The sequence below is a fragment of the Dendrobates tinctorius genome, unplaced genomic scaffold (genome assembly GCF_039654945.1).
Source record: "Dendrobates tinctorius isolate UK_male_01 unplaced genomic scaffold, ASM3965494v1 ptg000093l, whole genome shotgun sequence".
Classification (NCBI taxonomy): domain Eukaryota; kingdom Metazoa; phylum Chordata; class Amphibia; order Anura; family Dendrobatidae; genus Dendrobates; species Dendrobates tinctorius.
Window position 1 is genome coordinate 24,441,680 of NW_027361761.1, and position 25,437 is coordinate 24,467,116.

At 45.0% G+C, this 25,437-nt stretch overlaps 1 long non-coding RNA gene across 1 annotated transcript; it reads right to left on the bottom strand.

Moving 5' to 3' along the window:
• Positions 1-40: 40 nt before the first annotated feature.
• On the bottom strand, positions 41-25,251 carry LOC141098661 (uncharacterized). The gene is made up of 4 exons (XR_012234307.1): positions 24,936-25,251; positions 19,131-19,204; positions 16,374-16,432; positions 41-583 (listed from the first exon to the last, which is right to left on the bottom strand). It is a non-coding gene; the product is annotated as an uncharacterized lncRNA (long non-coding RNA).
• Between the last annotated feature and the right edge of the window lie 186 nt (positions 25,252-25,437).

Sequence of the window (25,437 nt, forward strand, 5' to 3'; positions counted from 1 at the left end):
TGTACAACAACTTCAAGTAGAGAGATCCAGCTTCAGTAAGTAAAATCAAAAAGGCTTTATTTAGATCCATTTAAAATGGTAACATACAGTAGCTGCCAGAAGCATACCCAACTGGGAATAACGGAGGAAGAGTGCCAGGTAGAGACCTGAACGCGTTTCGAACACGCTATGTGTATTTTTTTAGATGTTCGGGTCCGGCGGGTACGTGATCACCCATCACTACTTGTAAGCCATCTGTATGCTTTATGTAAGTGTTAAGGGCTTCTACATCCAGTATTACCGGCCACATATACTCCTCACAGAAGATTCCACCAACCTTTCTCAGACAGTCTGTAGAATCTCTAATGAATGATGGTGATTGGTGACATTTCCACCATCAGTTGCCGATGCCAATCTAAAAATTTGTACAAAGGTTTCGCATAAGCTCTCACTGCTGGAGACAATTGGACACCCTGGAGAAGTCGTTCTGTTATTGTGCACCTTTGAAAGCAACTAGAAAGACAGTGTCCTAGGATGTTCCACTGTAAGGAATTCTTTTTACTTTTCGTAATGGCTTGACATGCAAAGGCCTGCTCCAAACATCCTGTAAGGAAATACAAAGAGAAGTAAGTAGATTATACGTTAATCTCTTGTAACCAGACGTGTCAGACAGTTGGCGGAAGGCTTCTCCCCTTTACATTTTTACTGGCCATTCCACAATATTTCAGCATTTGTCAATGAGTTTCAGAACAGTGTCCTTCAGCTACATTTGTTCTCTAAGTGCTTTATGTTGGTCACTTGTAACATTGTAATTTTTGGGCTTTATCGATATTTTCTCAAATTCCATGGAGATCATCTTAACAAATGTGTCAATATTGGGATAAAGGTTGAGAGATGGAAACACTTTTGATTTTGGTTTAAAAGGATCTTTTGACTCCTTTCAAAATAGGAGGTTCTTCAATATCTCCTAATTCCCCACAAGTCTTGATAGCTTGTCGTTCTTGTTCTCTCCATAATGGTTCTTCTTCTTCTTATACAGCTTTTCATAAATCTTTTTGAAGACCAGCTTTCGGGCAAATAAATTTAGATCTTTAAATGATGAAAAAAAAAATCAACGCATGAGGTGGGGGAAAAAAGTAAGTCCTAATGTTAGTACTTCCAATTGTGAAGGGGATAAATTCACATCAGATTAATCACCTGTAAATTAGTTGATGCTTAGCTTTAGTAAAAATCCCTCTTTTTCCCCACAGCTCTGCATTTGAGATCTGTAACCCTTTCTTGTTCCTTTTCTGAGCCATATGAATAGGCGACTTCTGTAGATTCCATGCTCTCGATTGAAGAGATAGAAGACACTGATAATGTTCTTGGAAGACCGTGATCATTTGGCAAGTTGTATGCCATTTGTAAACTCTTTGGGACTGATAATGTTAGATCTCTATTGAACTTTCCAGATTTATTTTCCTGTACAATTCTGGAACTGGGTTTCAAGATCCATCATAAGTCGCAAGATTATTGGGGTTAAGTGTGTCATTAATCTTCCTTTGTAATTCATCTATCTACACTTCTACATTTTCCAACTTCTTTTTGTTCAAATCGATAAGTAATTCTAACATAGAAAAGGAGCAGGCATCACAAATCTCGTCCTATTTGGACCAAAAGTTTGTGTCTTCAATAAAAAACGACGGCATAAATTCTACTCTTAGGCCTCTAGGTATCATTTATTTAGTGACATCATTTTCCAGAGAGGTCTTGTCCCACCATGAACACAACCTTATTTTTACAAATAGTTTAAATTAGTTTACAAATTTCTGAGTTTGACCACTCAACTGTCCTGTCTCGTATCACATCTTCCTTAAAAACATGATCAGCCAAGGATCGCCAATTGGAGTCCCTTGATTTGATATCCATATCTGGCCGTTTTATCCTAGGGGAAACACAGTCGATGGACACCACTACCATGAATGATGTCAGAATTTCTCTTTTGGTGAATTGATCCCCCTATATGACCTACACATTCATGTTTATTATGAACTGCTGTACAACCGTCATGTGTAATGTATAAAAGCACATGAGGGAGCCATCACCACAGGAGTGTAACATTTGTAGTCTTACCATTTGATAAAACCATATGTAGGTTACTGACTATGAAAATTTACTATCATAGTATACACTATCATTTATGTGTATGAGCATATATACATACAGTAGCTGGACCTGTGGAGTGTTATTTTTCATCCAGATTACTGTTCTTTCATTGTCTTTCATAAACCCCTCATCTGTTTCTTTATAAACTTAATTTTTGTGTTTATATATCTGAAATAAAGGTATTTGTTTTTCTCTGAAATTTGTCTTTTTTTCTTTTTGGATTATTACAAATTGGGATAGGATCTTGGAGATGGGAATACCCAGTTAAAGTGTTCAATCCGTTTAGCGTAGTTCTGGGTGGCGTGCCCATAAGCCCCCAAAACCTCAATCATTGGGTGCCATTGTGTATGTGGCACCCCTGAGGGTTCAGTCGCCACAGAGGTACTGCACCCCACCATTCAGGTAAGGTGGAGACTCCTGACCATGCTCCAACACCTGCACCCCACACCACATAGTAGTGCAGCAAAGCACCCTTTGGTGGCTCCCAGCTTGAAACACGAAGCGTGCTGGGAGACGGGTGGAGTTTAGTCTGCACTAAAAGAGCGGGAAGTGGATAGGATTTAGTCAGTTTGTCACAGTAGTCTGACGAGGTCAGTCTGTGAAAGGAGATCCCCTGAGTGGGATGGATGAAGGAAGTGCTGCAGCCGACCTCAGTGACCTGGGTCCGCTGGCACAGGAAAGGAACTTCGATAGAAAGCCTGACTCTCCATAAGAAGGAAAGGATTAGTACGGAACGTGAGGAGAACAAGAGAACTAAGGATTAGGGTTAGAGGAGAACCCTTATCAAGTTCTGAGCGCAAGGCCGGGGTCCGGTCCCCGAGGTTGTATGGATACTAATGGTCCTGCAGCAGACACCGGAGGAATAGAAGTTGTCACCACTTTATTCCCACACAAGACTTGGGGGCACAACAGCATCGATAGTGAGCCGGGACTAGGTAGCAAGGAGTCCCTGAAGCAGGCTACAGCTGTCTGCCGTACAAGTAGAGTTCATAGGAACATCGGACAGGAGGAACTCCAGTGTAACTCAGTACTGTGAGTACTTCACTAAAGGTGCTAAGAGGGAGACGTTCAGAAAAGGCATATAAGTTGCCAGAGTGTTGGAAAGGAATACTTCATCTTGCCTGGAGGTTGGCTGAGCTCCTGACACGGAGGACATGGCACGGATGCGGGCTCTTGTGCCACAACAGACTGAGTAAAGCTTTGGAACTACATGCCCTGGTGTCCTCCACTTATTCCTGCGTCAACCTGCCCGGCACTGCTACATCCCCTGCGCCCGACACTACACCATCTAAGTGTCACTTCACCTACTCTGCCCTGGGACTAAAGCCCTGCCTGTGGAGGGCTATAACATCATTGCTGCACCACACCATCTGTCCCAGAGGATCTGTCTGCAGCGCCGGCTTAACGCCTTCATTGCCGAACACCACAGGTGGCGTCACGACTCATTCATTCTAATCATCATAGGCACACTGAACATTCCTCCCTTTTTACAATGGGTGCCCAGGGCCACGGGCTGGGTCCCAGCTTCCGTGACATCTCCCATTGAAGCTCATTGGGCCCGGTACCAAGTACCCCACGGCCCTGGGAGGGCGACCCAACTACCCATCTTGGGACTCATTTCAATCTCATCCACAGGCTAGGCTTCATAGACAGTCATTTTACTTATATACTACAAGCAGGGGCGGACACTGACAGCTTGGAGCCCCTGTGCAAGAAATGAATCTGGCCCCCTCTCCTTCTATGGCAACAAAGATAGATTATGTATCTATCTATCTATCTATTCATTTTTTCCTAATTAATGTACACTCTGCACCCCAGCTTGACAAAAAAACCCCCCGAAATGTAGAAATATTTGCAAATGTATTAAAAAAGAAAAGCTGAACTGTCACATGGTCATAAGTATTCAGACCCTTTGCTCAGACACTCATATTTAAGTCACATGCTATCCATTTCCTTGTGATCCTCCTTGAGATGGTTCTACTCCTTCATTGGAGTCCAGCTGTGTTTAATTAAACTGATAGGACTTGATTTGTAAAGACACACACCTGTCTATATAAGACCTCACAGTGCATGTCAGACCAAATGAGAATCATGAGGTCAAAGTTGGTGCAGCCAAAGCAAACAAGGTCACAGCACTGACAGAGTCCAACGTTGACTGGCAAGTGTCAACTGGCAAGGTACTCGGCTTTCTCTATGCGACACGTACACTGTACTCACAATCATGGAGCACACGTGTTTCTCTCCGAGCAGCCGCCATCACCTGAATGGCTGCTCTGCCCGGTTTGCACTGCTCTGTGTGTCCACCGATACCAGTAAGTCTCTCACACAGCTGTCCCAGATCTGTGCTCTGCGACCGGGAGGTTTTCCCAACCAACTCTCACTTGGAGTACTCTGACCAACACGGGTGCCACTGCGCGTCTATCAATGTTGGGGGACACACCTCAGGATCCTGCACCCGCCACCTGGCCCCTGGTCCTCCGCGCGAGCACTGCACTCTGCACAGCCGGGCACATGGCGATCTTCACACACACTGTCTCACCTGAACTCCCGCTGAAGTTCTGCTGAAGCACGGCTCCGCACTGCCTTTCTTGCTGCGGAGCTCGCCACATATCTACCTCCATTCTCACTGCTGGGGGGGAACTCACCCCTTCTTCGCACGCTTTCTCCTCACTGCCCACACCAACATATGGACTAGGGGCTCAGCAGAAGGTGCCGGAGATCGACTGCTGCCGTTAGAAGACGGACCGTTGCTTGCAGGATCCCACTGGAACAGCGCCGCGCCAGTCATTGTTGGCGCCACTGCCAATTGTGGACTGGGAGGCCTCTGACACGATAAGTGATTTAAAGAACTGCCTTTATATTGTTTATTGCTCATTAACCTTGAATATTGCTTGCCATTGAACTGTTTAACCCTCATTTAACCATTTATCTCCCTGCGAGGAGTTAACCCCATGTTAAATTAAAACTGTTAAATTAGTTAACCCTTGCTGTGCCTTCTGTCTGTCACTGCATCCCGCAGCCTGATTACATGTACAGTACCGTCCCTTACATATTGGATTAGATACAGCACTGTTTTTTTTATTACATACCATCCTGTCTTGCTAGCTGTATAATGCAATGATGGCTGATGGAGCATGGGAAAGTTTCCTTTCTAATGGAGGAGCTGATGGACTGGTAGTCTGATCACTGGCTGCTCCAGTCATTTTATATCTAACAAGAGAGGGGATTATGTAATAAAAGAGGGCGCTGTGAATAACATAAATAACAAGAATATACTATGTAAGAGACAGCACTGTACATAACAGCAGAGGAAGCTATATAATAAGGGATGGCATCATAAAAAGCGACTACACTATATACTGAGGGATGGCACTATACATAATAAGCGAGCACACTATATACTAAGGGATTATGCTATTCATAATAAGCGAGTAAACTATATACTAAGGGACTGTGTTAGACATAATAAGCGATAATAACGTCTTCCTCCACCTTCCCCTGTTCCTAAATCCATTATAAATCCCCCTTCCTCCAATCCTAATCCCCCACACCCCTCATTGTCCTTCTCCCCCCACATCCCACTATTGTCCTCTCCCCCACCCCAATCATTTCCCTACTCACCACCTCTATCATTGCTTTCTCCACCACCACCTCCATCATTGCCCTTTCCACCACGACCATCATTGTCCTTTCCACCAACACCATCATTGCCTTTTCTCCACCACCCCATCATTGCCCCTTCCACCACCTCCAACATTGCCTTTTCTCCACCACCCCATCATTGTCCTTTCTACTACCTCCATCATTGCTTTCTCCCCCACCACCCCATCATTGCCCTTTCCACCACCTCCATCATTGCTTTTTCCCCCACCACCCTCATCATTGCCCTCTCCATCTTCCATCATTTCCTCCTTCCCCACCAGCCCCATCATTGTCCTTTCCACTGCCACTATCATTGTCTTCCTCACCACCCTATCATTGCCCATTCCACCACCTTCATCATTTACTCCTCCCCCACCACCCCCATCATTCTCCTTTCAACTGCCATCATCATTGCTTTCTCCCCCACCACCCCATTATTGCCTTCTCCCCCATCACTGCCCTCTTCTTCAGCTACACACACAGCACCATTCATATCTCTGCACCTTCCCCTGCAGTGACACACACACACACGCACAGCACCTCTCTGCACGCTCTCCCACAGCATCACCGTGGCATGCAGCTTCCTCTCTCTGGCACAGCGGCAGCACTGAGTGATGATGTCATCCAGCCACGCTGCTGACTGTGTGAGAGACAGGAAGCGTGGGCAGGAAGCAGGACGGATCGCTGCAGCTCTCCCTGCCCGCCGCACATTAGGGCAATCTGGCCAGGGGCACCCCCGGAGCCTCGGGGCCAGATAAACAGGCCAGATTACCCTAATTATTAGCCGTCCTGCAGGGGGCCCCCTCCACCTCCAGGCCCCGGTGCAGCCACACCGGCTGCACATGCGGTATGTCCGCCTCTGACTACAATAATGTGATATTGCAGTAGATGAGATAAGGGGGACTGAAAGATAAAGTAAATAAAAATTCGAAAAATCTAAAAAAAATTAAAATGATCTCCCTGTTTTCCCTTCAGATCTAAAGAAAAACAAATTACAAAATTTGGTATCACCACATATGTAAACGTCCGACCTATCAAAATCTAAAATCATTTGACCCGTGCCATAAATACTCTATCGTAAACCAACAAAAAAAACAACTTCCAAATTCTGTTTTTCAGTCACCGCACCTTTCACAAAAATGCAATAAAAAGCGATCAAAACATCATAAATTCCCCAAAGTGGAACCTGTAAAAATGTCATCAAGCCATGCAGAGAAGAAGTTCTTATGTACAGTGGGGCAAAAAAGTATTTAGTCAGTCAGCAATAGTGCAAGTTCCACCACTTAAAAAGATGAGAGGCGTCTGTAATTTACATCATAGGTAGACCTCAACTATGGGAGACAAACTGAGAAAAAAAATCCAGAAAATCACATTGTCTGTTTTTTTTTCATTTTATTTGCATATTATGGTGGAAAATAAGTATTTGGTCAGAAACAAGCAATCAAGATTTCTGGCTCTCACAGACCTGTAACTTCTTCTTTAAGAGTCTCCTCTTTCCTCCACTCATTACCTGTAGTAATGGCACCTGTTTAAACTTGTTATCAGTATAAAAAGACACCTGTGCACACCCTCAAACAGTCTGACTCCAAATCCACTATGGTGAAGACCAAAGAGCTGTCAAAGGACACCAGAAACAAAATTGTAGCCCTGCACCAGGCTGGGAAGACTGAATCTGCAATAGCCAACCAGCTTGGAGTGAAGAAATCAACTGTGGGAGCAATAATTAGAAAATGGAAGACATACAAGACCACTGATAATCTCCCTCGATCTGGTGCTCCACGCAAAATCCCACCCCGTGGGGTCAGAATGATCACAAGAACGGTGAGCAAAAATCCCAGAACCACGCGGGGGGACCTAGTGAATGAACTGCAGAGAGCTGGGACCAATGTAACAAGGCCTACCATAAGTAACACACTACGCCACCATGGACTCAGATCCTGCAGTGCCAGACGTGTCCCACTGCTTAAGCCTGTACATGTCCGGGCCCGTCTGAAGTTTGCTAGAGAGCATTTGGATGATCCAGAGGAGTTTTGGGAGAATGTCCTATGGTCTGATGAAACCAAACTGAACTGTTTGGTAGAAACACAACTTGTCGTGTTTGGAGGAAAAAGAATACTGAGTTGCATCCATCAAACACCATACCTACTGTAAAGCATGGTGGTGGAAACATCATGCTTTGGGGCTGTTTCTCTGCAAAGGGGCCAGGACGACTGATCCGGGTACATGAAAGAATGAATGGGGCCATGTATCGTGAGATTTTGAGTGCAAACCTCCTTCCATCAGCAAGGGCATTGAAGATGAAACGTGGCTGGGTCTTTCAACATGACAATGATCCAAAGCACACCGCCAGGGTAACGAAGGAGTGGCTTCGTAAGAAGCATTTCAAGGTCCTGGAGTGGCCTAGCCAGTCTCCAGATCTCAACCCTATAGAAAACCTTTGGAGGGAGTTGAAAGTCCGTGTTGCCAAGCGAAAAGCCAAAAACATCACTGCTCTAGAGGAGATCTGCATGGTGGAATGGGCCAACATACCAACAACAGTGTGTGGCAACCTTGTGAAGACTTACAGAAAACGTTTGACCTCTGTCATTGCCAACAAAGGATATATCACAAAGTATTGAGATGAAATTTTGTTTCTGACCAAATACTTATTTTCCACCATAATATGCAAATAAAATGAAAAAAAAACAGACAATGTGATTTTCTGGATTTTTTTTTTCTCAGTTTGTCTCCCATAGTTGAGGTCTACCTATGATGTAAATTACAGACGCCTCTCATCTTTTTAAGTGGTGGAACTTGCACTATTGCTGAGTGACTAAATACTTTTTTGCCCCACTGTATGTCCATTACGAAAAAAATGAATAGGTTCGGGATCTCAGAAAAACAGCAGCACTGAGTCAGGTACTGAAGTGAAGGAGCAAAGGTCTGATAGAAATAGAGATAACCAGAGGATGGGAGAACCGCACCAATCACACATTGATGACTTATCTCTAAAACTACAGTAAAAATGACAGATGAGCGTCCTGGGAAAAAAAAATATTACTCAATGACGGCAGTAAAAAGTGAAAATGGATGCGATTCTCGCCGAGCTCTTTACAGGAAGCCTCTTAACGCTTTTATCCCATCTCACATTTATGTTCAAGCTTGTAATTTAGCAGAGAAAAATCTTTTCTCTCTTTTCCACTAAACCCGCGCACCTACAGGATACGACCAGCAAGAATCTTTCATATTGTGAATGATAGTAATTTTTCTTCTGGTGCAATGAGATTTGACCAAGGGCGTTTTGTTTTGCTAGATTTCATGGAGATATTCAGGGGCAGATTCTTTTAAAAACTCGCTAGCCATCTAATTATTATAGTATGTTCAATGGCGGATCTTAATAGGGGCGGATGGGGCGGTCGCCCCGGGCCCAAGGTTTTTTGGGGGCCCAGGGGCAGGGGCCCAGGGGCAGGGGCGGGTTGGGGCGGGTGTCAGAGAGGCAAATGCCCCCCGGGCCGCTCCCCCAGCACCTGTACAGTGCCGGCCGTGCCCTGTGCTGTGACGCCGCCGGCAGCAGACAGCCACCCGCGTCACATTCTATGAGGCCGGGGCCGGGAGCTGTGCACGGCCGTCACCTTGACGGCTGCTCAGCTCCGGCTCCCTCCGGCTGTACTTCCGGGTCAGATGTCGGGCGTGCGCGATGACGTCATCGTGCACGCGCCGACATGTCCCGGAGGATGCTGAAAGCAGAGGCGCTGCTGGGAAGCGAGCCGGCTGTGAGGTGAGTATGGGGAACTTTTTTAATTTTTTTTTTATTTATAAAATGAATTAAATGGGGGAGGGGGTGAGTGGGGGCTGTACACAATGAAGGGGGGGTGACTGGGGCCTGTATATGATGACGGGGGGGGTGACTGGGGGCTGTATATGATGAAGGGGGGTGACTGGGGGCTGTATATGATGAAGGGGGTGACTGGGGTTGTACAGGATGAAGGGGGATGAGTGGGGGCTTCACAGGATGAAGGGGGATGAGTGGGGGCTTCACATGATGAAGGGGGGTGAGTGGGGCTACACAGGATGAAGGGGGGTGAGTGGGGCTACACAGGATGAAGGGGGTTGAGTGGGGTTGTACAGGATGAAGGGGGGTGACTGGGGTTGTACAGGATGAAGGGGGGTGACTGGGGTTGTACAGGATGAAGGGGGGATGAGTGGGGGCTTCACATGATGAAGGGCGGTGAGTGGGGCTGCACATGATGAAGGGGGGTGAGTGGGGCTGCACATGATAAGGGGGGGTGAGTGGGGCTGCATATGATGAAGGGGGGGTGAGTGGGGCTGAACATGATGAAGTGGGGGATAAGGGGGACTGCACATGATGAATTAAGGGGTAAGTGGGACTGCACATGAAGTTGGGGGTTAAGGGGGACTGCACATGATGAATTGGGGGTAAGGGGGACTGTACATGATGAATTGGGGGTAAGGGGCACTGCACATGAAGTGGGGGTAAGGGGGACTGCACATGATGTGGGGGTAAAATTAACTGCACATGATGATGGGGGAGTGGGGCTGCACATGAAGTTGGGGGGGAAGGGGACTGCACATGATGAAATGGAAGGGGGGATAAGGGGCTGCAAATGATGAAGCGGCACTGCAGATGAAGTGAGTGGGTGATAGGGGACTGCAATGGATGAAGTAAGGGGACTTCAAATTAAAGTGGGGACATTAAAGTAGATCCCCTATGGCCAGGATCACGTTGGGCGATTTTGTGCGTATTGGCCGTAGGCCTACAGCTTATGTGCAACGTCTTTTTAGGCCATGTCCACACGTGGTGGAATGGTGGCGGGTTTTCCGTATGGACCCGCAGCAAACCAAGTGCTGCGGTCCGTACGGCTGTCAATTCCCGCACAGGGACCGCAGCGCTCAGGTGGGAAGGGGGGTACAGGGGCCCAGGTTTTATGAACAGCCCCGGGCCCATAGTCCACTTAATCCGCCACTGAGTATGTTCAAGGAGGGTCTTCATTTGGATTTCTGCAAAATTGCAACTTATACCCTTAATGGAAATTAGACCTGTCACCCTTAAGAGCAGCATGAACTAAAGCCAGTAATTTTTCATTGAAACTGATCCAATGCGAATCCACTTTAAAATAGGAAAATTGAGTGATCTGAGCGATGTTGATGAGTCATGGACATCGATGCTAAACTAGCGAGGGATAGCTTTTCAAAAACTATCAAGCTTGTGGGGTTTTCTTGTACAACAGTGTCGAGAATATTAAAAGAATGGTGCAATTAAGAAAAAATATCAAATAGGAATCTTCTTGACGTAAACCGCATGTCAACGAAAAGGGTCAGGAATCGTTCTGAAGAACAAACAATGAAGTCCAAACTCACAACTCAGCATTCCTTAGCACAAATGTCCTATAAACAGCAGACAACCAGTTCCAGAGCCATTAACAAGTAAGGAAATCAATGGGGACTCCAGTTAGAAAAATATAACAGACATTTACTAAATAAATTGCCAGGGAGGCATTCAATCCGTAGCCCTGCTAATAGAAGTGTAACCAATTGTCACTTGATCCATAGCCCTTTTAATACAACTGGGACCAGTCATCAGTAAGGAGGCACTCAATCCAAAGCCCTTCTCATAGAAGTGTAACCGATCGTTTCTTGGGAGGCTGTCAGCTGTGCACATGAGAAAGAGTGCCAACATTCTAGTAGACTACGTTACAGTCTGCACCGCTCGGAGGAATGGTCTCTAGATCAGACCTTTCCTCCAGATAATGAAGCTTTTCCCTTTCCCACAACATCACCATGGAGAGAAAGGATGCGCCCCCAAGGACAGGAAACTTTAAAAGGCAGAGCCTCTCTAGTACTCTTCAGTGGTTTCCTGTCCGTGAGGGAGACCTATAGTTCCCAGTCGTCTGCAAGGGGGGAAGAAGTTTTTTAGCTGCGACTGTGCTCCCAGCGTCTTCAAAATGATGGATGCTTCCTTGATGATATGATGCTCGGTGAGCTGGCATGGAGCACCCCGTAGGGCCGTGGGTTACTTGGTACCGGGCCCGTTAACTTCAATGGGGGATGTCACGGTGGCAGTGACCCGATCCATGGCCCTGGGTGTCCAGTAATAAAATTGAGGAAAGTTGTGTGATGTTTAAGTGTGATGCCACCCGTGGTGTTCGGCAATGAGTGGCCGACGCTGCGGTTTTGGTCCTCAGGGGCTGATCGTGATGCAGCCAAGATGGTTCAGCTGCCCACGGGTAGAGCGGCCCCCAGGGCAAAGATATTTGATTAACTGTTCAGATGGTGGTGAACGTTGGGTTGCAGAGAAATAAGAGAAGGACACAGAAAGGTGCAGGTTTCTTAACCTTTTACTTGCAAGTCGTTGCAATCCGGGGTACCACATACAGGTGATAGATGGAGTCCTGCTCGCCTGGAGGCATTCAGGGGATCCACCCTGCCAGGTGGGGTTTGAGACCTTCCTTCTGCGCTTTGTTTTCGGGTCCCTGCTGTTTGTAACTAAGCTGCGACCCTCTCTTGCGTGATGTTTCTAACCTGTATGGCTGACAGCGTGAGCCTATATCACAGGTACTGTCCTTTTCATCGTCAGCCCCGGGCTCTTGATCTGCTGCCGTGCCTTCAGGTGTTCAATGTCGCCGAGGAACTTGCAGTCCCCATGTACTTCCAGATTCGGCTGTCAGGGCGTACAGCTCCTGTTCAGCCTAGGACTCTGGCATCCTGTTTTTATATCAGTGCTTCGCTCTGAAGTCAGCTCTATGCAATTTTATCTTCCCCAGAGCCTCTTGTCTCCATTCCTGTCCTTTCCCTCTTCACAGATCAATTCCCCATCCCCAACTAACTAACTGTCCTGTCATAAGCTCAGCTCCTCCCGTTTCCATGACAACTCCCTGTTTACACTCTCAGGTGACTACTTGCTGACTCACTAACCCCATCTGCTGGCCAGAATTTATAAGGCAGCTCCCCTTTCTGCCCTGCAGCAGGAATTGTCATGTATCTGTGTTACCTGGCATGGGGGCCCCCTCCTGCCTCCAGGCATGACTTTACCCCTTAGAGGGAGGCAATGTCACTGTGACAACCGGACTCTGAGGTGTCACAGGTGCACTATATGAGGTCAGGGACATCTTTTCCAGCCGCACGGCCTGGTATGGCGCAGTGCATCCCCGGGGGATGTAGAAGAGTATGACATCAATGTGGGTGACACAGTCTGGTATGGTGCAGTGCATCCCTGGGAGTTAGCTCAGCATTTTATGCTGTAATAGTAGGGCCAGGGGGTAGACACATCAGCACTTCCCGTACTCACTGTGCTGACATCTGCTTCATTCTTGGTGCATCACACATTCTTCCTGGGGTTCAAAGGATTAGAGGCAGAGTCCAGGATAACTTCAAACAGAAAAGATTTATTTTCCTCAGGACACAGCACATCCAATACACCTTTAGCACACTTGACGCAGTACCAGCAATACATCTTCAGCTTTCCCTAGCTTATTCAGCAACGCCAGAATGGACCACAAAGTAACAGCGGGACGAGGAGCCCGGTGAAAACAGCACTTCGATCTATCTCCCTGGAACCGACTTCAGTCCAGACACAGAATTATCTACTAGGTCATTCACCCCCTTTTGGTTATCCTGCCCGTGCACTCGCTGGTGGGCCACTCGATTTATTCATCAGCATCCAAACTTTGGCTGACGCTTCCACAGTGACTCATCCACTGGCTTCTCTATTTCATCAGCACCCAGACTTTGGCTGACGCTTCCACAGTGACTCATCCACTGGCTTCTTTAACACATTGCTGAAAACACAATACTCCACTTCACGCGTCTGAGTGGCAGCTTCACAGCTCAGGTACAGAATCGTCTGAGCCGCACCAGGAGTCTACCCCCGACTGACTAAATCAAGGAAGTCTCTCTGCCTAGTTCCCAGCTACCACTCCTCTAATTAACTCTGAAATGTCCTACAAGTGTGCTCTATTGTGAATGTGTGCTCAGTGCCCCCATCTTGTGTCCTTTTTACTAACTGCACTGTCCCTAACTAGTAAATCACAATATGGTAATAAACACATATATACAGCTTTACACATAATGCACAGATACATAAATACGAGGCATTCAAATATGGCAATCATGTACAAGCAAACAGCAGCATCAATGTTTACAGGGCTAGGCCCTGACCCTCTTACAATGTCATTTCCAGAAGCGGGCACGGCCTGGTATATCGCGGTGCATCCATGGAAGGCAGGAATTTTCAAAATCCTGTTCAGCTCTCTAGGGGATTAGCATGGCCTGGTATGGCGCATTGTCTCCCCCAGAATATCCCTGACATGATCTGGCATCTGGAGACAAGAGGGTCCAGGCCCAGAAGTGGGGATTCTCTTCTGGATCTTGGCTGGAGGATTTTTTTTTTCTTTTTAACATATAAAACTACCCCTCACAACAGTCATCCTGTTTGAAAGAAGGATGACCGAAATCAGCCTGAACAGCCTATAGAATCAGCAACCTCCAGCCTTGGTAGATACTGTGGCAGGTGGGGTGAGATCAGGATTAGTAATGTCACGGGCCCCATCCTGAGTGACACGGCCAGCAGGCCGGTAACTGACACAACAGGACACGGCACGTGTAATTTTCCTATGTGACGCGGCCCGCAGGCCGGTAACTAATACAATAAGACAAAAGGAATAGGGAAAACCTGGGTAACAATAACAATGGTGGCCCTGCAATAGGGAATGGGGACGTGGAGACCTCCTGCACTCCCCTGAGTCAGTGCCTCTACACTCCTAACATTCCCTAGGCCGGTTCCGCACCGGGCGAAGATCAGGAACCTCAAAACCCTGACTCGCCCTGCACCTAAACCATCGCTAGGGAATTGGCCGGTGCGGAAACTAATCCCACCACTGCACTAAACACGCATAAGGAAAAATGACAAAACAGGGGAACACCACTTAGCTTTGCTCTGTTGCTTACGCTTCCGGCAACAGAGCCCACCACCTGTGTTCATCTTTTCCTCCACCATGTCCGACATCTGGGTGCACTGTCCAGAAACGGACCTTCTCAGCATCATAGTGCAGCCATGGAGCAAACAGAGTCCACACCTGCGTGCAGCTGTCCAGAAACAGAGTCCCGCAAATGAGCCCAGCTTTTCTGCTAAAAAGTCCAGTATGCTTGAGTCCAGCTCTCAGCAACCAAGTCCAGCATTTTGAGTGCAGCTCTACACCGCAGCTGCCACTCCACCACGCCATGCCAGCACTCCTTGCAGACACCATAACTGACTCCACCAATCCACCCTAGGACTCTCTGAGCTGCCCGTGACTCTGCTTTAGCTCCATCCTTCACCCAGGCTTGCTTGCAAATGGATACTTTATCACCAACAGTGATTAACACACCTGACACTCTCTTATAGAGCTATCACACCTGTTACATGATTACGTGCACAAACTAAGGTAACCAAAGTGCAATGACCCTAATGGCCACCGGGGGGAAAACTACAACTGAAATCACCACAGTGCAATGACCCTAATGGCCACCAGGGGCAAAACCACCTTTGGCAAACAGCCAAGGGAAAAAAAGGTTACTTTGTGCATTTACTCTGTCAGATCCAACCTGGATCATGACAAGTCCCTGTGCAATCTATTCTAAATGTCTGTATTCTTATTAGTATGTCTTATAGAACATGAAAAATGGTTCCCCCTAAGCAGTGCCTCAAAGTTCAACATACAAGTAATGGCTTCAAGTCAAAGGCACCCAAAATGGAAGGGCTCCCGGAGCAAAAGGGAAGACCTCTGAAGGGGGATAGTTTTTTTTTATCGTGCTTCCCCAAAAGACCCAGAAGACAATGACGACAGAGCCCAGGTAGGTGGAAGACTGAAAGAATTTCTTTCTGCCTGGGTAAAAAAATGTTTTCAAGACAATAGAACTTAGATACAAGAGGAGAAGGGTAAAAACTGGAATTCTGTATGCCTTCATCAGAAAGATTTGTGATCATAAAAGATCAGTATTCAAGGATATGTCAAAAAGCTCTGGAACAGTAAGTTGTATATCTTATAGAAAAGGGGATGTTAATCCCTGCAGAAGAACGGAGTTCTACTGTCCTCTCTTCCTATAAAGGAAACCGGACCTATATTTCAGAACAATCGAGTTGGCAGTGAAGCACTTTCTTTTCATTTCTGGGATGCTTTATGTCTACTGTAGACCTCTGAGATACCAATTATCAGAGTGGCAGTCAACATTCGGGGTTATTTAACCCTTCTATAATTCCAGGTCCTCCCCTTTGGCCTCTCAATGGCTCCAAGGCTATTTACAAAACTAGTGATAGAGATGTCAGCTCATATAAAAGAGGATGACATTTTGTTCATCCCATATCTGGATCATTTCTTAATAGGAAGTCATAATCAGTTTGCAAAATAGTGGTAAACCAGGCCAAGGAGATAGTAGTTTCTCTGGGGTGGCTAATAAACTTAAAAAACATCAAAAACAAGTCCAGAGCAATGGCAAATATTTCTGGGAATTTTGCTAGACTCCAAAAGTCAAGCCTCATTTTTTCCAGGGTGAAAAATAAAGAAAGTGGGCAGATTAGCATGTGAAATAATCAAAAACCCAGTAACCACTCTAACAAGGTCAATTCTAGGTACCTTAACGTCCTGTGGTGACTAGGGCACGAATCTACTTCAGAAATCTTCAGTGGGAAATCCTGGAAGAAAGGGAAAAAGCATCAAAAGAATCCTTAAAGTGGTGGTTATGCAAAGGAAATCTCTCTCGGGAGCGGGGGTTTCCATGAGAAATCCAGAAACCAAAAGTAATCACTACAGATGCAAGTCCTTTCAGAAATTCTACCAGATTTAAGGGGCCACCACATGAAAGTGCTATCGGACAGCAAGACAACAGTCACATACGTGAACATGAAAGGGGCCACAACATCCAGAAAACTTATGGCGGAAGCAAGGAGAATAAGGACTCTGGTTGAAGGAAATTTGAGGTCACTATCGGCAAATTACCTAAAGGGGAAAGAGAATTTAGAAGCAGACTACCTCAACCATCACCTAACACACCAGTACAAGTGGTCTACAAGCACTGGTATGTTCAAGGAGATCAATTATCGTTGGGGTAAACCGCTAATACACCTGTTTGCAAGCACAACAATCGAAAAGATCAGGAAGTACTTTTCTTTAAATCCATGGTATCGCTCCTGTGGAGTAGATGCCCTTCTCCACTGATGGCCCAGACCATGAGTCTTCGCTTACCCTCTGATTTCACCAATTTCGATAGTGCTGAGGAAAATTTGTACAGATTGTGCAAAAGTGATTCTAGTGCTTCCCTTTTGCCCCAGGAGAACTTTGCCTGTTGGCCGTGGAAGATCCATTTTTTTTGTCATTTTAGAGTTTCTACAAAAAGGGTGGGAGAAAGGTCTAAAAAAGAATACTCCGAAAGTCCATTTCGCATTTCTTGGGGTCCTTTTTGATTGTAAAATTGCTGATCACCCATTAATAATTAGAATTTTTAAAATAGTGCATCATTCCAGTATACTGCCTCAGCCATGAACCCCTCCTGTGGACCTCAACTTTGTCCTGAAAGCCTTAACAGGCATTCTGTTTCAATCATTACCAGAATTCCCAATCAGAATTTTAACTCTTAAAACTGCCCTCTTTGTTGCCCTTCCTTCAACCAGGAAGATTGGGAAAGTACAGGCCCTGTCAGTAAATCAACTCTTTACATGGTTTCTGGTGTCAGGTCAGCTATTTCTCTGCGCTGCATCCCACAGGCAGTGTCAGTGATATTTTCTGCCTACGGCGTGAGTAACTGACTCTAGTTATACCCTGATTTGTCCTGCTGTGTTTTGCTGACTGTGCCCGTGTCTGTTCTTTCCTCTCTTCGCGTCCCAACTCAGTGTTTCCCTTCATGTTTGGACTCCCTGGTGCCCAATTATGCTTTGGCTCTGACCTGCCCCTGTCTCTTGCTTCTGGTATTTCTGCTTCTGACCGGTACTGACCTTTTTGGCGTTCCTCTGACTCTGTGTTTCTCAGAAACACTGTAGGAGAGAAAAGAGCCAATAGGGTCTTATCCGGTGATAATTTTTAGAAATAACTTTAGCTTGCACTCACCTATTATTCCACCATGCAAAGGCATAAAGGACTCATCAAAGCCAACAGCTGCTGCGGATCCACAGGTCAAACCATTGACCGATTCATAATAACAGATTGAAGGAAACGTGGATATTACCTGCGCTGCTGTAACAATAACGATCCAGGCTTGTAGATAAAAAAAGATGGTATTTTATTCACTACAAAAATACCATCTTTTTTTATCTACAAGCCTGCATTGTTATTGTTGCAGCAGCGTGGGTAATATCCACGTTTCTTTCTATCTGTTATTCTGACTTTGCGTTTGGTATTTCCCTTGGTACTGCGCTACTCTCTGGTATGGACCCGGCTTGTTTGACTATTCTGCTGCCACCTGGTGGTAGCTTCGCTGCAGTGTGCTGGTCTGCTCTGAGCAGTATTTCAGGCTTACCTCCACTCTGTTGCCATCTTGTGGAGTTTGCATTTACCTGCAGAGCTGCAGCATGACACATGTACTGTACTTCACTCTACCTGTACAATGTACACTGTACTGCTCGCTATCATCACTACATTTACTCATCTGCATTATACCTGTACAATGTGTACGATAATGCTCTCTACCTGTACTATATATAGGATCAGAAGTAAAAGCAAACAAATGTGAAATACACAGTAAAATATGGATTAAACCAAACAGGACAAAAATGGTTCTACACCAAAATTGAATAAATCATATAAAAACAAGATGTAGGATGTCTAATCTCTCAACAGCGGAATCTGCATTCATTCACTACTATTCATCACTACTGGAGCTACCGCCTCACCATCACTGGAGCTGCTGCAACCCCACAACCCCCCAACCTGCTGTCTCCTTCCCCACCATCCTGTAGAATGTAAGCCCAAAAAGGAAGGGTCCTCTCCCCTCTATATCAGTCTGTCATTGTTAGTTTGTTTACTGTAAGTGATATCTGTAATTTGTATGTAACCCCTTCTCATGTACAGCACCATGGAATAAATGGTGCTATATAAATAAATAATAATAATTATCCAACTTTTGGAATTTGTTTTGACTCATCATTTTTTTACTTTCAAAGGATCCTTCTATCTACAACTCCAGGGTACAGCAATGGGTGCGGCCTGTGCGCCTCCTTATGCAAATCTGTTCCTGGGGCTGTGGGAGAGGGATCTATTTTCACTTGAAGTTTTTATGGATCATGTTCCTTTTTGGACAAGATCTATCGATGATATATTTTTTATATGGCGTGGTAGTGAAACTGAATTGAAAACATTTATATCTGATCTAAATAAGAATAACCAGAATATTCATCTTACCTTCAGTTATGATTTCCATAGGGTTACGTTCCTGGATGTTGAGATCCATTGCGATAGCCAAGGAACATTACAATCTGATATATACAGAAAAGAAACGGCAGTTAATTCTATTCTTCATGCCTCTTCGTCCCATCCATATCATATTATTAAAGCAATACCAACTGTTCTTCTGATAAGGGCTTTGAAATACGTGCCATTGAAATGAGGAATAGATTCCTGGATCGAGGGTATGGTCATCAAAGTATAAAAAGAGCATACAACAGAGCTAAAAATTCTAAATGTCATAAACTAATTTACTATAAATGGGTTGAAAAACCCTCTAATCAGGTGAGATATACGACACAATATCATTCACAATGGGAATATATGCAAAATATTTTGTTGCAACATTGGTCTATCCTTCTTGTAGATTTAACCTTGAGACAATATCTTCCTGAAAAACCATCCATCACGGCACGGAGATCTTGCAATTTAAAGGACCATTTAGTGAAATCCCACTATACTAAAAAAGACCAGCCAATGATTTTTGCAAGCAGTACACCACATCAGAAGTGGGGCAGCTCACCTTGCGGTAAGTGTATTGCTTGCAATAATATTGAATCTGCTACTCAATTTAAATCACCAAACAACGAAATATATCAAATACCGGTAACTCAATCTATTACGTGCCAGACTAAGGCCATCATTTATCATGCCACATGTTTATGAGGTAAAATATATGTAGGCACCCGTTGTTACAAAATTAGAGTACGAGAACTTATAAGGGACATACTCTCTGTGGCAAATGAAGAAAATGCAGAGTATTTAAAGCCCATTCCTAAGCATTTTAAAAACTTTCATTCATGTGACCCCACTGGTTTACGCTTTAAAGGCATAGACTGTGTCCACTCTGATTACCATGGGGGGAATTTCAGTAAGATACTTGCTCAAAAGGAATCCAAGTGGATTTGGACTTTGCGTACTCTGCAACTGACGTGCTCTAGAGGCCGTGGGGTACCGGGCAGTCATCTTAAAGGGATGTGTCACAATGGCGGTGACCCGGTCCGTGGCCCTAGGCGGTCATGTAAAAGGGGAGTATTGATTAGGGATAAAGTTTATGTAGTGATTCGTGACGCCAGTTGGAGTGTTCGACCGTAGTATAGCTGGCACTGCAGATGATCCCTGGGGGAGTAGATGGTGATGGCAGTGCATATGTTTAACCCTCTCCAACCAGGGCTGACCCCCAGAGATTGTGATGGAAGTAGAAGGCACAGAGTAATAAGGCAGGAGACAAGGAAAGTCACTTTATCATTTACTGTAGTTCAGGTGCAGTTCAGAGGAGATATTACAACTCTCACCAGGTTACATTCTGATCTGCAGAATGGGAGTTATCCTACACTCTGCTGTGACTCTGTGTAAGCTTCCTGCTATTCTAATCCCTTCTGGGACCAAGGCTTCCCAGAGGCTAGAACTTCCAGTATAGCCACTACTCACTGTTTGAAGCTCCAGTTCCTTCTTGCACAATCCTTCACTGATCCTAGTTTACTGCAGTCTTCACTGGGAAAACACTCTACTTTTGGTTGTATAAACCCACACAGTCTCTCAGCTTACCACCCTGCTCTGAAAGCATGGATGGCCTAGAGGCTGACTCCCTGATTCTTCTTAGCTTTACTCCTGGAGGGAGCGCATGTCATGGCTTCCCGGAGCATTCTCCATTCTTTTCTTCTTCTTCACTGAAAAACAAGTCTGCTCCTCCCCCTCCCAATTAGGGTATGTCTGCAAAGCTCTAAGCTTCAGACAAGAAAGGGAGTGAGGTAAATTGTGTGTGTGTGTTGTGGTCTCTAGCAGAGAAAGCATAACTCCCATTGCTCACAAAACACATACAAAGCAGTACATATTTAACCCTTTTGTGGTGATAAAGATGCAGGGCACCACATTCCCCCCTAGTTAAAGGTAGCGCGTCCTCGGGCTACACAAGGAACATAAGCATATAACAAAATGACAACATTTAACCTGGGTATGGGTGAACAGTCCCAGTAACTGAGTTGAGTCGTGGATTACAGCCCAAAACCGCTTGTGATTGGTTGGACCGTCCCTGAGTGCAGCTGCAGGGCAAACAGACCATAATAGAAATTCACTGCACTGGCTGTTTTAGATGGCTTCCTGCCAAGGCACGATGAACGGCTTTTCTTCTCAAGTTTATGAGTCTTTACAAGAGTTCTTGTAGTAGAATAAAGCATAAAACTTCAGAAATCTCACATTAGTCCATGTGGGCACAATTTCTTTAACATTTTTAGTAATGTTACCTAAGGCAAAGTTCAATAATAAGTACTACTCAAAACTATCTTATTAATCTTAGAATATTTTTACAAATCATTTCTATAACGAGAAGGGGTTTGGCCCTGTGTGCTACGCTGTGATCTGCACAAGATAGGAATACTAGACGACTTCCTATGACTCTTTGAACCTACCATGGGTACAACAGGTTCACTGCTGACTGTGGGCAAGTTTTCTGATTCTTCCACCTGCAAAGTGTTAGTGGCTGGCATTAGCGATTCGTCGCTTCCAGAACAATTTGGTGTCTCTGGTAAAGACCTTTGTGGGAACACCATCACTGGAACTACCACTGCGTTGTTAGCTTGTAGCCAAGAACTAGGGAATTCACCTAGAACAATGCGAATCTTGGTATCAGTCTTTTCTTTTTGCAGAGGATCTTCCTTAGTCTCAACTCTTTCACGCAATTGTGCTGGACATACTTTCAGATTGTCTCTGGATATGGTAGTACACATTTTTCTGCCGTCCCTGGAGATGGTATACACTTTGCTGTTGTCAGAGCTAGATGGTTGAATAGTGTAAGGCTGAGCCTCCCATTGGTCATCTAACTTGTGGTTTCTTCTCTTTTTCTTCAACACTTGTTCACCTGTTGGTAAGGGGGTTGCCACAGCATGTCTATTAACCCCTTTACCCGCAAGGGTGGTTTGCACGTTCATGACCGGCCCAATTTTTACAATTCTGACCACTGACCATTTATGAGGTAATAACTCTGAAATGCTTCCATGGATCCCGATGATTCTGACATTGTTTTCTCGTGACATATTGTACTTCATGTTAGTCATAAAATTTCATTCAAATAACTTGCATTTATTTGTGAAAAAAAAACGAAATTTGGCAAAAATTCTGAAAATTTTGCAATTTTCCAACTTTGAATTTTTATGCCCTTAAATCACAGAGATATGGCACACAAAAAACTTAATAAGTAACATTTCCCACATGTTTACTTTACATCAGCACAATTTTGGAACCAACATTTTTTTTTGTTAGGACGTTATAAGGGTTAAAAGTTGACCAGCGATTTCTCATTTTTGCAACACCATTTTATTTTTACGGACCACATCACTTTTGAAGCCACTTTGAGGGGTCTATATGATAGAAAATACCCAAAAGGGACAACTTTCTGAAAACTGCACCCCTCAAGGTTCTCAAAACCATATTCAAGAAGTTTATTAACCCTTCAGGTGCTTCACAGGAATTTTTTGAATGTTTAAAAAAAATGAACATTTAACTTTTTCACAAAAAAATTACTTCAGGACCAATTTTTATTATTTTACCAAGGGTAACAGGAGAAATTGGACTGCAAAAGTTATTGCGCAATTTGTCCTGAGTACGCTGACACCTGATATTTGGGCCGAACCACTGTTTCGGCGCATGGCAGAGCTCAGAAGGGAAGGAGCGCCGTTTGACTTTTTCAATGCAAAATTAGCTGGAATTCAGATCGGACGCCATGTCACGTTTGGAGAGTCCCTGATGTACCTAAACAGCGGAAACCCCCCACAATGACCCCATTTTGGAAACTAGACCCTCCAAGGAACTTATCTAGATATGTGGTGAGAACTTTGAACCCACAAGGGCTTCACAGAAGTTTATAACATACAGCCATATAATTAAAAAATCATATTTTTTCCACAAAAATGATCTTTTCACCCCCAATTTTTATTTTCCCAAGGGTAATAGGACCCTAAAATTTATTGTGCAATTTGTCCTGAATATGCTGATACCCAATATATGGGGGTAAACGACTATTTAGGCGAATTGCAGAGCTCGGAAGGGAAGCATCGCCATTTGATTTTTTAGTTGGAATTGAGATCGGACACCATGTCGCGTTTGGAAAGCCCCTGATGTGCCAAAACAGTGGAAACCGCCCATAAATGACACCATTTTTGTAACTAGAACCCCCAAGGAACTTATCTAGATATGTGGTGAGAACTTTGAACCCCCAAGGGCTTCACAGAAGTTTATAACGTACAGTCGTAAAATTAAAAAAAATAATCACATTTTTTTCCACAAAAATGATCTTTTCACCCCCAATTTTATTTTTCCAAGGGTAACAGGACCCTAAAAGTTATTGTGCAATTTGTCATGAGTACGCTGATACGACACATGTGGGGGTAAACCACTATTTGGGCGCATGGCAGAGCTCGGAAGGGAAGCAGCGCCATTTGACTTTTTTGGCTGGAATTGGGATTGGACGCCATGCCGCATTTGGAAAGCCCCTGATGTGCCTAAACAGTGGAAACCCCCCACAAATGACACCATTTTGGAAACTACACCCCCCAAGGAACTTATCTAGATGTGTGGTGAGCACTTTGAATCCCCAAGGGCTTCACAGCAGTTTATAACGCCCGGGCGTGAAAATAAAAAAATCATATTTTTTCCACAAACATAATCTTTTAGTCCCCAATTTTTTTATTTTCCCAAGGGTAACAGGAGAAAATGGACCCAAAAAGTTGTTGTCCAATTTGTCTTGAGTATGCTGATACCCCATACATGGGAGAAAACTACTGTATGGGCACACGTCGGGGCTCGGAAGGGATATAGTGACGTTTTGGAATGCAGACTTTGATGGAATGGTCTGCGTGTATTATGTCGCGTTTGGAGATCCTCTGATGTGCCTAAACTGTTGAAACTCCCCACAAGTGACCCCATTTTGGAAACTAGACCCCCCACGGAACTTATCTAGATGTGTGCTGAGCACTTTGAATCCCCAAGTGCTTCGCAGAAGGGCGTGGAAATAAAAAAATCATATTTTTTTCCACAAAAATGATATTTTTGTCCCCAATTTTTTATTTTCATAAGGGTAACAGGAGAAATTGGACCCCAATAGTTGTTTTGCAATTTTTCCTGAGTAGACGGATACCCCATATGTGGGGGTAAAACACTGTTTGGACGCATGGCAGAGCTTGGAAGGGAAGGAGCAACATTTGACTTTTTCAACGCAGAATTGGCTGGAATTGAGATCAGACGCCATGCTGCATTTGGAGAGCACCTGATGTGCCTAAACAGTGGAAACCCCCAATTCTGACTCCAACCCTAACCCCAACACACCCCTAACCCTAATCTCAGCCCTAACTCTAACCTAGCCCTAACCCTAGCCCTAGCCCTAACCCTAACCCTAATGGGAAAATGGAAATAAATACATTCTTTAAATTTTATTATTTTTCCCTAACTAAGGGGGTGATAACGGGGGGTTTGATTTACTATTTATAGCGGGTTTTTATGTTTGACAGCTGTCACACGCTAAAATACGCTTTTTATTGTAAAAATAGCTTTTGCATCACCATATTTTGAGAGCTATAATTTTTCCATATTTTGACCCACCGAGTCATGTGAGGTCTTATTTTTTGCGGGATGAGTTGACGCTTTTTGTCATGTCCGCCATGTTTGTCATGTCTGCCATGTCTATTTTGTCTCAAGAACTCCTGGAGCGATGTGCATGTGCATATCTTGTCTGCTGTCCTGCATGTTCGCTAGAGCAGTGTGCACACTCACCTCATGTCTGAGCTGCAGGATGCCTGCGTTTCTGCTCTGCCTTCTGTGATCTTCTCGTCTTGTCTAGAGTCCCTGATCATGTGTCCCTGCCTGGATCCTGCACTGTCTGGTTCTGCAATCATCTCGTCATGTCTGGAACGCTGATCATGTGACGTTTCCTAAAGATCCTGCACTGTCTGGTTCGGTAATCATCTCGTCATGTCTGGAACTCTGATCATGGGACCTGTCTAGGTTTCAGCACTGGATCTGCAGTCGTCTCGTCATGTCTGGAACTCTGATCATGTGACTGTGCCTTGTTATCCTGTGGATCTGAACCCGGAAGTGCTCCCCTGGTCCTGACCTGGAAGAGGAGGTGCTATTCCCTATATCAGGCCGCCCCTTCCTTTGCTCAAGGCCAGAGTATTGTGTTGTGTCTCTGCACGGCTGCTTGGTCTGTGGAGCACTCCCTCTATTCTGTGCCCTTGCACTCTGCTCTGTTGTGCATCTCTGCACACGCTCCGTG